Raw genomic sequence first — 15,568 nt, 5'->3', positions numbered from 1 at the left:
TGATTCAACTCTTGGCTTGCATCTCTGCAGCAGAAGGCTGCGGTTTCCATTTCCACCTCGTGTGCTAGGCTTATACCCAATGCTTGGCACTGTCTTTTGGTGACGGGGGGTGTTTCACTGAGGAAGATGTCACCCTGAAGATGACATGATGAACTCAGCTCTATTGTTTCTCCATCTGGAAATGAAACCTCCAAGGAATACTTCAGAGGTTGCAGGATCTTAGCTTAGGGCACCACCAAACGTTCCCAAAATCATTGTCGCGGCAGTGTGTGTGTGAGATGTTCAGTACACGACAACCACGTTTCTGCCTGAAGAGTTTTTGCAATATCACTGTCTATATCATTTTCATCAGTGCACAGCATCTGTTATGCCATTTGTAAAACACTCAGATTTCTATTAGCAGAGCAGAATTTTTTCTTCTGTGCAAGCGATAGCAGTTGTAGCAAGTCAGTTTTGCTGCTGCCTCTTCTCCCCACCTCTGGAGAGGTGGATTCTTCCTGTTGCTGCAGCTGCTGGGAGAAAGTCTGTTGTAGAAGTCAGAGTGTGGCACCACTGGAGCATTTAAATGGGTCTGCCATGGGAAATGCTGTAGCTGATTTCATATTGTTCAGTGATATGTAGACAGAAATTCTTTAATTATGATGTATGGTCAAGGCAGTCACAAGGGGCAAATATTGATAGTTTAGAATTGTCTTTAGTAAAGGAGCTTGATGTATCTAGGGAAAGTAGAAATTTTTTAGCTCATTATGATATTCTGCTTTTAATCTACACTTAGTAAAAAATTATCTTCCTGAATTCTATATAGTGGATGCCATCTGTCCCTGTCCATCTAACTCCTTGTTACCCCAGCTTTTCTGCACTTCCCTGTGAGCTTATTACAGCTTTCTGCTCTTGTTTTCTTCCTCCCCTTTTCAGAAGGAAGAAAGGAAGGATCTTTCGAGTCCTTCCTCCTATTTCCTTTGATTTGAGAAACATGGAAAATGCTTGACCTGCGTGTGAAAACTATGGTAGCCAAGGACCAGACTTCAACCCTGTGTTTTCATGCTTTTCCACAGGGAACAGGCACATGAATATGCACAGATCTAGATACAGCCCATTAAAGAGCTTGTTCTCACACAGTGATGTGATAGTAGATTTCAGATAGATTTGGGGTTAGATATACACAAAGAAAATGCTTCTGTTTGTTCTGTTCTCTTTAGGCTGGGTGTTTGGTAGTCCACTGTACAATATTTAGTGCAGTAGGTTTTCATGCATTGATGCCAGAACTTACTCCCCTTAAACCTGAAATTATGATTTGTTGTTTCCAAGATAATCCTTTGCCAATGGCTTTCTGTCTATCTACTTTCTGATAGTCTAAATGCCATTAAGAGTCTTTATTTCAAACTTCCCTAGATGGCTGTAGGACCTACGAGATTATCAAGTTTGCAGTTTCTTGCCGTGAAAGAACAAACCCGTTTATGTTTTCATTGGTTTGGGTTTTTAGGTTTTGTTTGCTTGTTTGGGTTTTTCTGGTGGGGGGACTGTTTCCTTTAGAAGTCTACTTAGAAACTATAGAAAATCAGAACTGTAATTATTTGTGGAGGCTTGTATCAACATGACAAGATTGGACCATATTCAGAGTGCAATTTGGATGTTAATAGTGTTAAAAAAAAAAAAAAAAAGAATCCCCAAGCCAGTGAAGGCCCAAACTCAAATCCATAAAGACCACAAATGAGAAAAGATTGTGTCTCACAGTTTTAACTAACATAAGGTAGTCTGGCTTCTCTTCCGATGATTTAAGCATTTAACATATAAGATCTTTTTTAAATCCAAATCTGTCTTTTCTAAGAATTGAGCATGTTATCTACAAGCAGTATGGCCCTGTGTCATTGTTCCATTGGCACTTGCTTGGACTGCTTTTATCCTGTAAATATTCACAGTATATCATTTCTATTTTTCATTTGTAACTAATAGGTAATAGTGAACTGTGAATGTGCATAGGTTTTATGTGAACAGCACTAAATTTTCCATCTGAGTTGCTATAAATTAGGTTTTATTCTAAGTTTTTTTAATATCATTGCCTTCAGTGACTACAGAAGTAACTGACAAGCAGCTATTTTTCTGGTGGTATGACAGATTCTTCCATTTACACTTGGAAGTATATGGGCTTAGGGAACCTAGAAAATACTAAAAGGGAAATGAGATGTCAGGAAGCTCTCAGGTTAGAACCCTGGTTGTCATCTGGCATGATGAGTAAATAGATTTTAACTTAAAAGCGTGATCTTTACTGTTACATATATCCATATATATTTTAAAATACAGATGTTAGTGTTTTCTCATTTTCTTACTGATCTGTGTTATTAGTGTCAGCATTATTTCAGGCAGCATGAATTATTGCAGGCAACACAAGTTATAAATAAATGGACAGTTTGTCTTATTCCATCATGTTTAGAAAAGTAAGAGAATAACCAGAAATGGTGACCATGAATACTGGGACAAACTTGAGATTAAATTAATTGAGCAGCTTTATTAGCTTATAGAACTCTGAGTCTTGTCTGGGTTTCTCACTGCATTGGGCTGCAGAGTGCTGTCTGATTCTTCCTTGTAGCTAGAGTTTTGCTGCTTCTGCAAGTCAAATCTGATTGCTGCTGTTCAGAAACAAGTTTAGGGATCACATTGGCATGTGTAATGAAAATAGTTTTAAGCATAAGTGTCAGACTATTGGATACTGTTATGCCTTTGTACTCTAGCAAATGCAGATATTCTCAGCAAAGTGTGGCATAGTTTTAGTACTTACCTATACATAAACACTTGTCTCAATCCACAGCTCACCAGTGTGTCAGACTTCTTCAGTTACTCTCTAGGTTTTATAAAAACTCAGTTAAAAATATTTTCTTTGTAAATTAGATATTAGGCACAGTTACAGTCAGTAGTGATGCCTCATTATATTACAAATAGTCTATGAGTGGTTTGGATGGGCCTTTGGGTCATTACAGTGAGTGATGGCAGTGACTGGGACTGGCATGGCACACTGTGAAACACTAGCCTTGCTGATATGAGCAGAAAACTTTCCTCCTCCTCTCTTCACCACAAATGGAATTTTAAAGAGCAACAAAAAATGCACTCTCAAGGTATACTATGATGTCCTATTATCCCTATGCAGAGGATACCAAGATCATACCAAGGGTACCAATGTTCTAAAGTATTCACAACTTCTCTGTAGTCACTTTGGAGAGCTAAATCTTTCTCTGTGTCTAAGCTCAGAAATAACTCGTGATAGAATTTTGTGGAAAAACAGTTCTGAAAAGTATTTACAAGTGAGAAAATATATATTTTTTTAGTACCATGAAGAACATCTTGCGTCTCTGCAGTAGTATGAATGTGCAAGTAGTATCGTTTTTGTACCTGCAATTCTCATGATGCAAAATTAAGTTGAAAACCCTAAATTTAATTTGTCTTACAGTCCACAGAAATAAGAGAGCATGCGTCCTCCATAGAGTCTCATATGTGAGCAAAGTTGCCTATAAAATAGGCTTCTCCTAGGGAATTTAAGTAGTTTTCTTCTTTAAGAAAAATATGGCAGTTAGATGCTCTGCCAAAATTCTAGTGGCTTAAAACTCCAAGATCTCTGCAGAGATCTGGAACGATGCCACTTTGGAACATGATTTTTATCAACAGGGATTAGAAGGGATGATCAAAACAAATTTAAAGTTTTAATAAACAAACAAGTTTCCATCTTCTTTGCTTAGATTACTATTTCCCTCTTATGCAGGTATTGCTAGAGTGCAGGTAGCAGATGGGATTCTTGTTCTTCATTAGACTTTAATATCATTTCATATATATTTAAAATTTATAACAGGCCTCATGAATTCAAATGAGATGTTGCAGTTCACAGTTACAACTGCAATAACAGTTATACAGATTTTAGAAAATAGCCAACCCCAGGTGTTGACTCATGAATATTTATACACATCAGTCATCATGGAAGCAAAATATGATTTGGACCTGATCCTACTCCCAATAAAATGGGTAAAAAACACCCAGTACTAGAAGTGATCCTTTAAAAGACATCATAGAAAAAACCAATAACAATATTTCCCCATCCCTGTGTGCTTCCCCAAAAATGGGATGGGTGAAAGGGATCAGAAAATGAAAGATATAATTTTGACTTTTTTAAATTATTGAAATGGCACATACTTTTCCTAAATTTGGAGTATATTCTTATCTTAATACATTTAATCAAAGCTATTTTTAACATGCAATTTTTTTTTAATGTGTCACACTATTTGAACTTAAAGCATATATTCTTTGCATTCTAAATTTCATTAATAAAAGCAATCTTTATGGCATCTGTGAAAGGAAAAGCATACATAAAAAAATTTTAAATCAGAAAAGATTTTATTTTAGTTTTATGTGGCTGTAATGCAGCCAAATGGATTTTTCTAACTTAAAAAACCACTCATTCAAACCAGGAAACTTTCTATTCCAAAATATGATTTTTGGAATGTTGTAGGGAAGAGGAAAAAAGAGAAAAAAGAGAGAGAGAGTCTGTAGATGAAATGAGGTAAATACAAATTACTGGTAAAGTATGAGCTCTAGGCCAGATTCTGATTTTATTTGCACCTTTGTAGATACTCAGATATTTCCATTAAGTAACATTGTTAGAGATTTATCTCATGACACTGAGACCTAGATGTTCCACACGAACGTCTGACAAAGCAGGGGTGACATTTTGACAGATCAGGAAAAGAAAATCAAACCCAGACTTCATATAGAACTTACATTTTTCACTCTTTCCTCAATTCTACGTTTTCCTCCTGAAAACAGTACTCCTTGAACCAAGGAGACAGTCAAAAGGGTAGGAGAAAATACTTGTGGCAATTAAAAGAATGTAAATAAAGGTTTGGAAGACATGATCAATTGCTTAGAAAGACTCAAATCTGTTCTTTTTTTTTTCCTAGTGGCCATGGATGATGGGAGAAGTCGTGCATTCTATTCCTTTTCCCAATAGTCTATAATTTTCTTGCATTGGCAGGTAAGATATTAAAATGTCAAAGACCTGATGGTAAGCTCAGTCTGGGAAGTCTTCCCTGTCTTTCAAGCTAAAGAATTGTACTTGGAAAGTACAATTGCAGAACACTGTAAGCAAGTGCAGTTGCCAGCAAAATTAGAAAATAGTAGCTTCTTGTCTGTTTATTTGATCATGACAGTTCTTTAGCAGTGGAGAACAAAAAAAAGTTGATTTCATGAGGTGAGAGGACCAGAACTATTCACTAAAACTTTGTATGTGTTCAGTTATCTTTCAGTTTTCTAACTTGTGTCAAATTCCAAAACTAACTTCAGTTTCAGGAGCAATATTACTTAAGTAAAACATGTAAATATGGGAAAGTTTTTTGCAAATATGGCAAAAGTGATACTTCAGTTCACAGTGGCTTGTCTTGAACACTTATGAAATGAGAGTTTTTGAATAGCCTTTTTGTATTTGTGATAAAGACTTTGAATCCCAGAAGATTTACAGAAAGCAATTAAGGATGTTATTCCATTAGTGTTCCATTTAAAATATTTCACACTTAATAAGGTAACAGAAACAATGTCTGACTTTGGTGTTTAAATTTTAAGCTGGGTATAGTCAGAGTGAAAAATGCTTTGATGGGAAAAAAATTATCTTGGGAATTATTTGTAATATGCAATAGGACCAAGAGATAATTGTTAAAGTTCTGCTTTAAAAGAAATGCAAGAGGACGTAAATTAAAATTCTTTTTTAAGCAGGATCGGAGAAGGAGGCTACTCATCTGGCTGTCATATAGGCAATTTTGCATTGTCTTTCATTTATTTGCATTAAATATTAAATATATTTTTAATAATGTACACAGATCTCTTTGTTGAGTGTAGTGTTGCATGGGTGGGGCATAATGCCCAGGTTACACATGACATTTTCTTTACTTTATTCAGTGCAACTGTGTAAGGAAGGACAGCCAGTTTTTCTTATGTGGTCTCAAGACTGATGATCAGGTACAGGCAAGTTGTCATTGATTCTACGCCTCAGAAGGGATTGATATCAGGGGGAGTAAGTGGCATAGAGTGGAGGAGTTAGATGGCTGCTTGAAATCTAAAATCATGGCGAAACCTCCTCCATTTTAGGATATCAAGGTAGAAGCAGGCAGTGGTAAACACCATGGGGTGTCTTTACTTCACCCGGGAGATGTATTTTGTATTTGCTTAGTAACTGTAACTACTAACAGAAGTCTGCACTATCTTGGGAAACAGCTTAGTGCATATTAATTTCTTGGAATTGCCTAAAATAAAGCAGAAAGTACAGTCTATTTTCTATGGACTCAAACAATTAAGGCAAATTTAAATAGATTAAACAAATCTATCTGTACTTAAGCAGAAAAGGGATTAATACTTAAATGTAACAATATAACCCTTTTTCAGCTGTATGTCAGGCAAAGTTTGGAGCTCTGTGCTGCATAATGATTAAAATTAATACAGAAGTATTGCTTAGAGAGGAAAGACATTTTAATGCATATCTTCTAATTGATTAGCAACCAAATAGGACATAAAGACAGCACAAGAGAAGGAAAGAGTGTGAGTCATCTGATGCCCTAGCACTTACTCTGTTGCCATGAGGAACATCATCTTTAGTTACAGTTTCATGACTCTGCATTGCCGTAGTTGATAATTCACAGTGCACAAGAGCAATAGGCTTGTGTGGAACCTAGTGAAATTTGGATCCCAAAAAGAAGTGGGGATGACTGAATGTGTGCCATTTTCAGATTAGCGATTCAGATGTAAAATAGTTATTCAGAGAGACCATAATGTTCTCTGAGAAAATCTGTTTGACACGTACCAGCAGTACATTTCATCAAAACCGTGGTGGTGGAGACTGCTATATTCTCTAGCCACAGAGCAGAGATGTACTGGTGAAGACAAGCCTTGCCTGTACCCACCAATGTGCTTTAACTCTGGTGCAGAATGGTCACAGGTGGATCTGTGAATAAATTTCTTCACAGCAGCAGCATAACTATGTTTGAGGAAACATCAGTGTAGGCAGGATAGTGATGTGGGTGTTTCATGAGTTTAGTCTGTATTGTTGGGGTTAGAAACCACTGCATGATTTGGAGTTGAGAAATCAAAGTATTAGCCAGCTGAGGGAGAAATCCCAATTCTTTCTGGCTCTGTTACTACACCTGGCAGCATCTAAGTTGCCAAAGGGATGATATTCTGTATAATAGGACTACAACATTCATGGCAGGTAAGCAGATTGCACACAGGCAATGAAGCCGTTGTCAACCTGGTTGCAAGTGGCCTAGACTAGTGGGAAACTGGCTTCTCCCGCTGTTCCAGAGCAGCAGCTCTTTCCAGCCCGGGGCGGCGCCGGCACCGCTGCCTGCTAAAGGGTTCTCTCGGGGTCAGCGGCATCCCGCCTGCAGAACCAAGCGCTGCGGCAGCTTTCTGCTCCAGGAAATGACTGCTTTGGCCCAGGTGATTGCGGGCGGTGGGGAGGCCGTGCGGGCGCTCGGTCCGCGCCGGGGAAGGCGCTGCGGGGCTGGGTGCTCCCGGAGAGGCTGCGGCGCTGCCGCTCCCTCTCGCGGCCGCCGCCCCGCTCCGCCCGCCGCCCCGCTCCTCCGCCCGCTCCTCCGCCCGCCGTCCCGCTCCTCCGCCCGCTCCTCCGCCCGCCGCCCCGCTCCTCCGCCCGCCGCCCCGCTCCTCCGCCCGCCCGAGCCCGCGGCGGGAACCGCGCTCTGCAGAGCCCGCCCCGCGCTGCCAACGCACCGCGCCGTCTGGGCATTCGGGCTCGGTGCAGCTTGCTCTCCCCTAATGAACAGCACGGTTATTTTCAGCTCCTCTCCCAGCCCGTTTTCCCCTGCTCCTGCCTGATAGAAACAGCAGGAAGCGCGAAGAAAATCAAACCGGTGCCTTGAAAGGCTTTAATGCAGGAATTTTCATTTATCTTGTGCGCTGAATAAACACTCTGAAGAGCTCAATTACTGTCCGGTCACGTTCAGGGAGATGTTTCAGCTTCAGCCCAACAGATCGGCAGTGCTTTCCTTAACCTCCTCATCTTCTGACACTGAAGACTCCTACTATAGGATGTCTGCGAAGTATTTCGATGGCATTGATCTATTTTGATCACACCCATGTTAATCTACTCTCCCAGTACCTCAGCAGGCATTACAGCCTCTAGAAGCAATTTCAAACCATTACCGTGTTGGTCTGTGGAAGCATATAAAAAGTGCAGTAAATCCAAGAGCATTGGAATAAATGTGATGGGGAGGTTTGTTGTCAAAATCTTAATCTAGTAAAGTAGTTGTTACTTTGTACATTATTTAAATATGAATTTAAATTCAAAGGGCAATTAGATACTCTGAGTGGGGAAAAAAAAAAACAAACCAACATCTCAATAACTAGCAGAAATTCATGTGAGTTTGGTATGCATGCTTGTCTGTACTTTTGCTCCTCGAGGGGAACTATGAAATAATTTGTTTTAAAGGGGGAAAAATGACAAATACATAATTCTTGTGTTTGATATTAAAGGCCAGACTGAAAAGGAGCACATTAAAGGCATCCCAGGAGAGCATGGCAGCCTGCACAAGCCTATGGGAAGGTAGAGGAGGGGAAATATAGACAGTATTTGCTGAAAAATATAGACAATACCCCAAGAGAGTATACATGAAGAAACAGTGGAAAATAAAGGCAAGTCAAAGAAAAACACACAAAGTTTAAGTGTTAGCTTTACTGAAAGCAACTAATGTTTAGGTTACTTGATATGTAAAAATTTGAAATTTTCCATATTTATCTGACCAGTTTGTATCCCATCATGTTTTGATATGAATTTTAGATGCTACTTGCAAACAAAAGAAGAGTATCAATATAATAATATATGTTTGCTTTACAGATTCATCTTCCCATTATCATCTCTGAAAACCAGTTAAAAAATACAGAAGCACCATAAAGACAAGTTATGTAGAAAAATATTTTATTAGATAAAGAGGAAGCCATAAAACAAGTCCATTGCTTTTATCAGAATATTTTTATTCCTTTGTTGTCTTGTGAAACTATACAGAGTGTTCTTGGTGAAAATCAAGGATGATTAGGAGAGCAGATCAAAGCAAGCATATTTTCCAGAGTGAAGTTATCCACAGTCCTTTGATAGACTTTGTTAATACATGTGTATATGTAATTTTGTATGCCAAGGCATTCAGATATACTTCCCTTCAGGTTTATGAGTTTTTAGTTTGAGTTTTCTAGTTTAATTTATTGTTTTTATTAGATGACTCTTAGTAGATGATTGTGCTATCTAGATGGCTAGAATAATGCCTAAAATTTGTTGGCAGTACCACTTCTTTCCCTATCTATCCCAAATTCAATTAAAATTCTATTTTTTTGATATGTGGCAATCTAGAATACTTGTGTTACAGTAATTCAAGCTATAATTACTTTAATCTCACATAATCCAGATACATCTAAGAAACATATTTTGAGTTACAAATTTTGTTTTCTAATATTGGAAGTAACATATGTAGATGGAAACTAAATTAGAAAAGTTTGTTTCCTATTACTTTTATGCTATGTAATGCTCTCTGTTAGACTGGTATTACTTAAACTGTGCTTAGAATTTAAAAAATTGTCACTTACTGTATAATTAACAGAGTTATTAGTTGGAGTCCCTTTTATCATAGAAACCTGTGTTTAGGTTTTTATTTTGTCTGACAATGAAAAAAATAAGAGAACAAATATTAGGGTAAAGACTGCGTTTGTGGTGAGAGCTAGCTAGTATTTTTATCAGCTTTACTTTCTGCTCCAAAATTTTGGGTAAAAGGTGAGTCTAGAGACTCGAGATAACCTCACAGCTTTGTAGCCTTAGAAATGGTCAGGAACCAGGAATGCTTTGATTTTGGGGACTACAGTTTCCAGACAGCTATCTCCCTACAAACCAGGGCTAGGAGGAGAATGTGAAAAACAAGGAAGCAGGTAAAACTGAACATATAATTTTTGTGTTTAAACAAAGAATATTAAGAAATTATTAAGGGAATTGCTACAAGAATGGTGAGTAATTTGACCTCTTTGCCTTCTGCTAGACTGCATGTCCTCTGGTAGGATTTGATGTAGAACATGAAAAGAACATGAGAGGTCTCCACAGACAGTTCAGTCTCCAACATGTTACTCAGTACAGACACCGGCTGCCTTTTAGTGGATATAAGTACTTTTTCAGCCAGGAAATTCTACATAACCATAACGTCATAGCGGGGCAAATCTGTTGGATTTGTGTCTCAAGGAATGAATAAAATAGTTGTTTTCCTCAATTATTTTTCCTACCCCAGCAGGGTAGGGAAAGTTGGTTGGTTTGTTTCTCAGTTTTTAACAAAGGTCGTTCTGGTCCCTTTGTGTCTCCTTATATTTGAGCAACTGGCACACTGATGCAGGGATACAGCAAGCACATTTTTGCTTCTCTCTGTAGCACCAAACAACGCCTGCAGTAGTTACTGGTCTTCCTTGGGGCATTTGGAGACTGCAGCAGAGCTGTGAAGAGAGTCAGGGCTCTGGTCAGGATCCTTCTGCTGTGCTCAGGGAGGAACAAAGATGTTGCTACCACATATTCCATTGGTGTTAAAATGAAGCAAGCAGGCAGCTTGGCTTTAAATACAAGGTATTCTCTCCTGCCTCCCCTGGCTGCCTCTCTGAATTCTCCCTGATGTTTGACCATCTCATTTAGTTCCATTCACCCTCCTACACTGATTTTTTTTCTCCCAAAGATTTCTGCTGTGTTGTGGAGCATGTAACTGTGAAAACTGAAGTTCAGAGCACTAATACCACGAGCTTCTGAGTGTAAGTCACCATTTTTTAATGCCTAAGAGAAAAATAATGAACTGATTTCTGTACATAAAGGAAACATTTCTGTCTAAAAGTATATCCTACATGAAGTACATAGCTAGATATATGGCCAATGGGCCATTTATTTTAGATAAGTAATGCATATATTTTATGCTAATTATTTGCACAGATTTTAATTCCATGGGAGACAAATTAACCAATACCCTCAAGTAAGTTATGCTCAGCATTCTTGGTATCATTAGGTTAGATTTCATGTCAAAAGATAGATTGTTATGCTTTTTTATGAAGGAAAAAGTACCATAAAAAATTGCACATAGTGTAATCACAGGTATTGAAGGTGTTGAAGTAAAAATATCTCCGTGCAGTGACAGACAAAGGAAGACCTTTTCTAATAGAGATAACTGTCTTTTTTCCTTTAAAGTTGGTTCATTTTTTCGTGACATGAAATTCAGGGAGTCCAGTAGTGACTTGTTTCTTTTCTTAGTCTATCAACTACACATTCAGTTCATTTAACTATATTATTTTTTATGCAAAATGGCAATAGATATTGTATCAAATATTCCAGCATCACACAGTTCTCTACCAAAGCCCAACCATTTTGAACTATTTTTGAGATTAGTTTGTAGTATGTTCTTTCTTCCACTGGAGGAGTCAGAGGGTTTAGGGTGACGAAGGGGTCATCTGGGAGAGCTCATTGAAAAGCCAGTGAAAAGGATGATGTTTTAACTTAATATTCTAACAACATTGTGGGGCACATTACAGGAAATCAGAAGTTCCCATCTTCTGATTCCCTTGAATAAAGAACTGTACTTGAGAAGGCTCCTAATATATCACAGCTCCCCTACTGGGGATGATGAGTACAACTTATACATAGCATGCAGTTTCAGGAAAGCTGATTATAAAACATCAGACTAACCTTGTATAGACAGCTGCCACAGTGTGTTTTGCAGGTGTAAAAGGACAAAAGAATCAAGGTTCCTTCATTTCCTTGTAATCTTGGTGTGTAACTATAGCTTTAGCACATGTGCATCTTTTCATTGTCACCACTCACTTATACCGCTGGTACCTATTGTGCTCTGTATGGTTTTTATCCTCTATAATCCTTTTATTCTCTCTGTGACTTTGCAAATGTACTCCACAATGCTTTGAAGATTAATCCCATAATTAAAGGACATAGTTAAATAATGTAATTCTGGCTTGCTTATACGGAAGAGGCACGTACAGTCTTCAACTATTAAGTTACATCTAAAAGTATATTTCACTTGAAGAAACAAAGACCAGCAAATATTTTCAAAAGAAGGATTTACAGCTTTCATGACATATCAGGTAAGCATGAATATCATGTCATATATTATGCTTTGTCCGGAACATACTTAATTTAAGGTGTAATGTTTAATTCATCTCTACTATTTTCGTATGACAGTAGAAACACCTGTCCTGATTATTAAACAGAAAAGGCTTCATTTTCCCAGTACATCAAGGTAAGAAACCACAATTGATTGAAGAGGCAGTGATGTGCTGAATCATAATCTGAATATCCGACAGCACAAATTACTCCAGTTCCTGTTTGATGCCTTGTCTGCCTATGGATAAGCAGGTCATAAACTCATTCAAGTCCTGTTTCTTCAGTTACCAATGTGCTCTGATAGCTGCCTTTATTTCAGAAAGCTGTCCCACATCTCCTGCTATAACAAAGTCATCCTGCTGTCTGAACAATAATAGACCAAGCAATCCAGCCTGCTGCCAGAATTCAGCAAGGCACAGATGGAAGTTACAGTCATCAGATGTTTGAGCAGCAGAATACCCTGCTTCTAGTCATTTGTACTAAAGTGTTTCACCTGCAGGATTACTTTATCCACTTGATCTCTTCAGTTTTGGCTTAAAATGGAACCATGGTGATGAGTTTTATAGTTAATGGTCCATCTAGGTCTGTATATAATGGCCCACTAACACTTTCCTTAACTTACAGCCATGGGGAAAAAAATTATGTGTTAACCTCAAAATATGAATTCTGTCCTTTTTCTTTTGGATAAAAGGATACACCTGATAGAGTGTTATAGAAATACTGAGAGAAATCCTGTCCTGTGAGTAAAACCCTTAGGGTAGAAGGGACTGAATCATAACAAATGTTTCACAGATTGCCAAAATACTTGTAGGAAGCATGACCTTGTTGAGTAACTGAGCAGCACACGTATTTTTTAATAAAGTCATCAATATCATATGCATTACTTAAAAAAGGTTGAACAAACTACTGTAACGTATCAACTCTGTGCAGGCTGTGGAGGGTAAGGGGGAATTTCAGGCAAACACAAGGAGGGCAAAAGAAACAGTGGGAAGGGTTTGATGGAAAGGGTTTTATTGAGTCTGAGGCCTTGATTGGAGTGGAGGGGATCAAGAGAGAGTTTATAAACTGTGACAGGTAAAGCTGATCAATGACCCAAGGAGTATGGGTCCTGCCCAAAAGTTCTTGGCCTCAATACGGCTTAGAGATCCAACGTCACTGAGCTATTTTGGTCAAATAAACTCTCCTACACAGACATCTCTCCCTTGCTTTCTTTCTCATTCTCTGCCTGGAAGAAAAAACACTATTTTAGTTGCCATGTGTGATCTTTCTGCTTTTGTCATTCTCTGCTGTAAGGGAAAATAAAGAATTGAAAAGTAGTGTCCTTTCTATGGAACAGGTAGCAACAATCCTGTAATCTCTATTTGAAATCTATTGATAACTGGAAATAGGAATTTGATGGTCTTTCTCTTAGAGTTTCAGAAATGGTGCTGGACTACCAAGATTAACTCTTTATTCTAGTGTTTGTCCTCCTGTGTTCCTTCTGAAATGTATTTTCTGAAAGAATTCCTGTTACCCTAAACTCAACTTTCTCACTTCCTAATTACTACTCTTAGTAAGGTCAGGTTGTAGGCTGGTTTGTTATCTGAAAAACTCTAGAATTAGGATCTCTTAAAGGCTGTCAGAGGCTGAAAAGTATAGAAACATTTCCGGTGGGATACATTTGACCAGAACAGTGTTAAAGTCTGTTCTTAAAGGTCAGTCTTTTTGATATCCCAGAGTAATGAGATTCTGTCAAAGCATAAGCCTCCTACCAACTTACTTTAATATCTATAGACATTTTTTTATATATGCATAGTTTTTCTTTTTTTAATCTTTGTGCTTCTTTAGAACAGAGTGTGAAGGGAAGGTGGGGGAAACAGGCAGGGGCACACCCTATTCAATCTCAGAGTAGTCCATGTTTTACACAGAAAGAGAACTAGTTTAAATGGAGAGTAGCAAAACCACATAGATTGAAACACGTTTTACTGAGGATACTTTTTAGAAGATTCTGTGATTTTTGTAAATAATTGCTCTTCATTGCTGAAAAGCCAGGTGTGTATACAGGTAAAATAAAGTGAATCATCAGAATAACCTGCAGCAGACGATGCAGTGGTCAATTCACTGTGCTTTTTCCTGCTTTCCTGTGTCAACATTAAACTTTCCATTGTTTTTGATCTCTCTTGTGGTCATAACATCAAGTATGGTAAGTGCCATTCCTGCTTACTGTAAACTGGCACAGCTGAGACACAAAAGCTCCTGACACTTAACCCATAATGTACATGTACATCCCTAGTGTACATGTATACATACCTGTGTGTATAAAGAGCCAGATTCTAAAGGAAGGGTTTACTGTAAGAATCTTGTAAATCACAATTCCAAAATTACTTATGTCTTTTATGTTTCTTAGTTATGTTCTTTCAAGAGGAAGCAGTACATGATTTGTCAAAGTTTTGTTTCCTTAAAACATTTGCATTTTAGGTAGTAAATGTGCAGGGGTTTTTTTGCAGCCATTGCAGTATGTGCTCATAACTTGTTTTGAACCCTAATGCTGGATTTTAATTCTTCTCCTTTCCTCTATTTCTACTGTTAAACAGAAAACTTGAGACATAAATGACTATTAGAGCTGATGCAAAATTATTCCTGTGACAAATATGCAATTGTGACTACCAAGCATAAATATTGCAAAAATCATGCGTTTAAAGCATGTACGTGAGGCTACAAACACAGAATTTAATTTTCTTAAGAATAACTGCCTACCTAAAGATTGTGGTTACACAAATAGCTCCCTCCCATGGAAATGACAGGACAGGAGTAGGAGGTTCGTGCGTTGAAAATGTGCAGCCATTTTACTACAAATCATAAATGATTTAGAGGGCAAGTTCAACAACTCTTTGTACAGACATGGAGAGAGGGATGTTCAAACATGAGGAAGTGTTCAAACATTTAGAATTTAACTGGACCTGTCTGAAAGACCGAAGAATAAAAGCCATCTGTCTGAGTACTGAAACTTCTGTTTGTATGTATGTATGCAAATAATTGCTAGTGTAGATGTTTAGCTTGCCCTTAGGTGTTTTGAATCATGTATGTACCTTATGTTGCATCAAGATACCCTGATTGCAAGTAGCAGTTGAATGGTACTGCTACCAACAGTTTCACATCCTCCTGCCCTGGTGAAATCCCTACATGATAACTGCCAGCTCTAATCCAACTCAGACTTTCAAAATAGGAGCCCAGTGTTTGTGTACTAAGTAAAATTAGTAATGAAGAAATGGGATGGATGGCTTTAAAGGAGAAAAGTTAAATTGGGATGTGCAATTATTTATTTTATGTGTATTCATGGCTCTAACTTCTATTTGAGTTGATCCAAAGGATTGTTATTTTATATTATGTAGTGCTATAAACCTGTTTTAAATTTTTTTTCAAGAATAC

General features: G+C 37.9%; 1 long non-coding RNA gene across 4 annotated transcripts in view; it reads left to right on the top strand.

The window, feature by feature from the left end:
- Nucleotides 1-6,382: 6,382 nt before the first annotated feature.
- The window catches only part of LOC113987693, a 26,660-nt gene continuing 17,474 nt past the window's right edge, over nt 6,383-15,568 (top strand). For 3 of the 4 annotated variants that reach the window (XR_005565158.1, XR_005565157.1, XR_005565156.1), the window contains exon 1: nt 7,675-12,296. This is a non-coding gene — a long non-coding RNA (uncharacterized LOC113987693). Of the gene's footprint in view, nt 7,235-7,326; nt 7,465-7,674; nt 12,297-15,568 lie in introns of those variants that run through there. The other variant, XR_005565155.1, reaches the window with a different exon arrangement.

The sequence above is a fragment of the Pipra filicauda genome, unplaced genomic scaffold (genome assembly GCF_003945595.2).
Source record: "Pipra filicauda isolate LSUMZ 115617 unplaced genomic scaffold, ASM394559v2 scaffold430_size1018388_pilon, whole genome shotgun sequence".
NCBI lineage: Eukaryota > Metazoa > Chordata > Aves > Passeriformes > Pipridae > Pipra > Pipra filicauda.
This window is presented reverse-complemented; position numbering and strand designations above follow the sequence as displayed.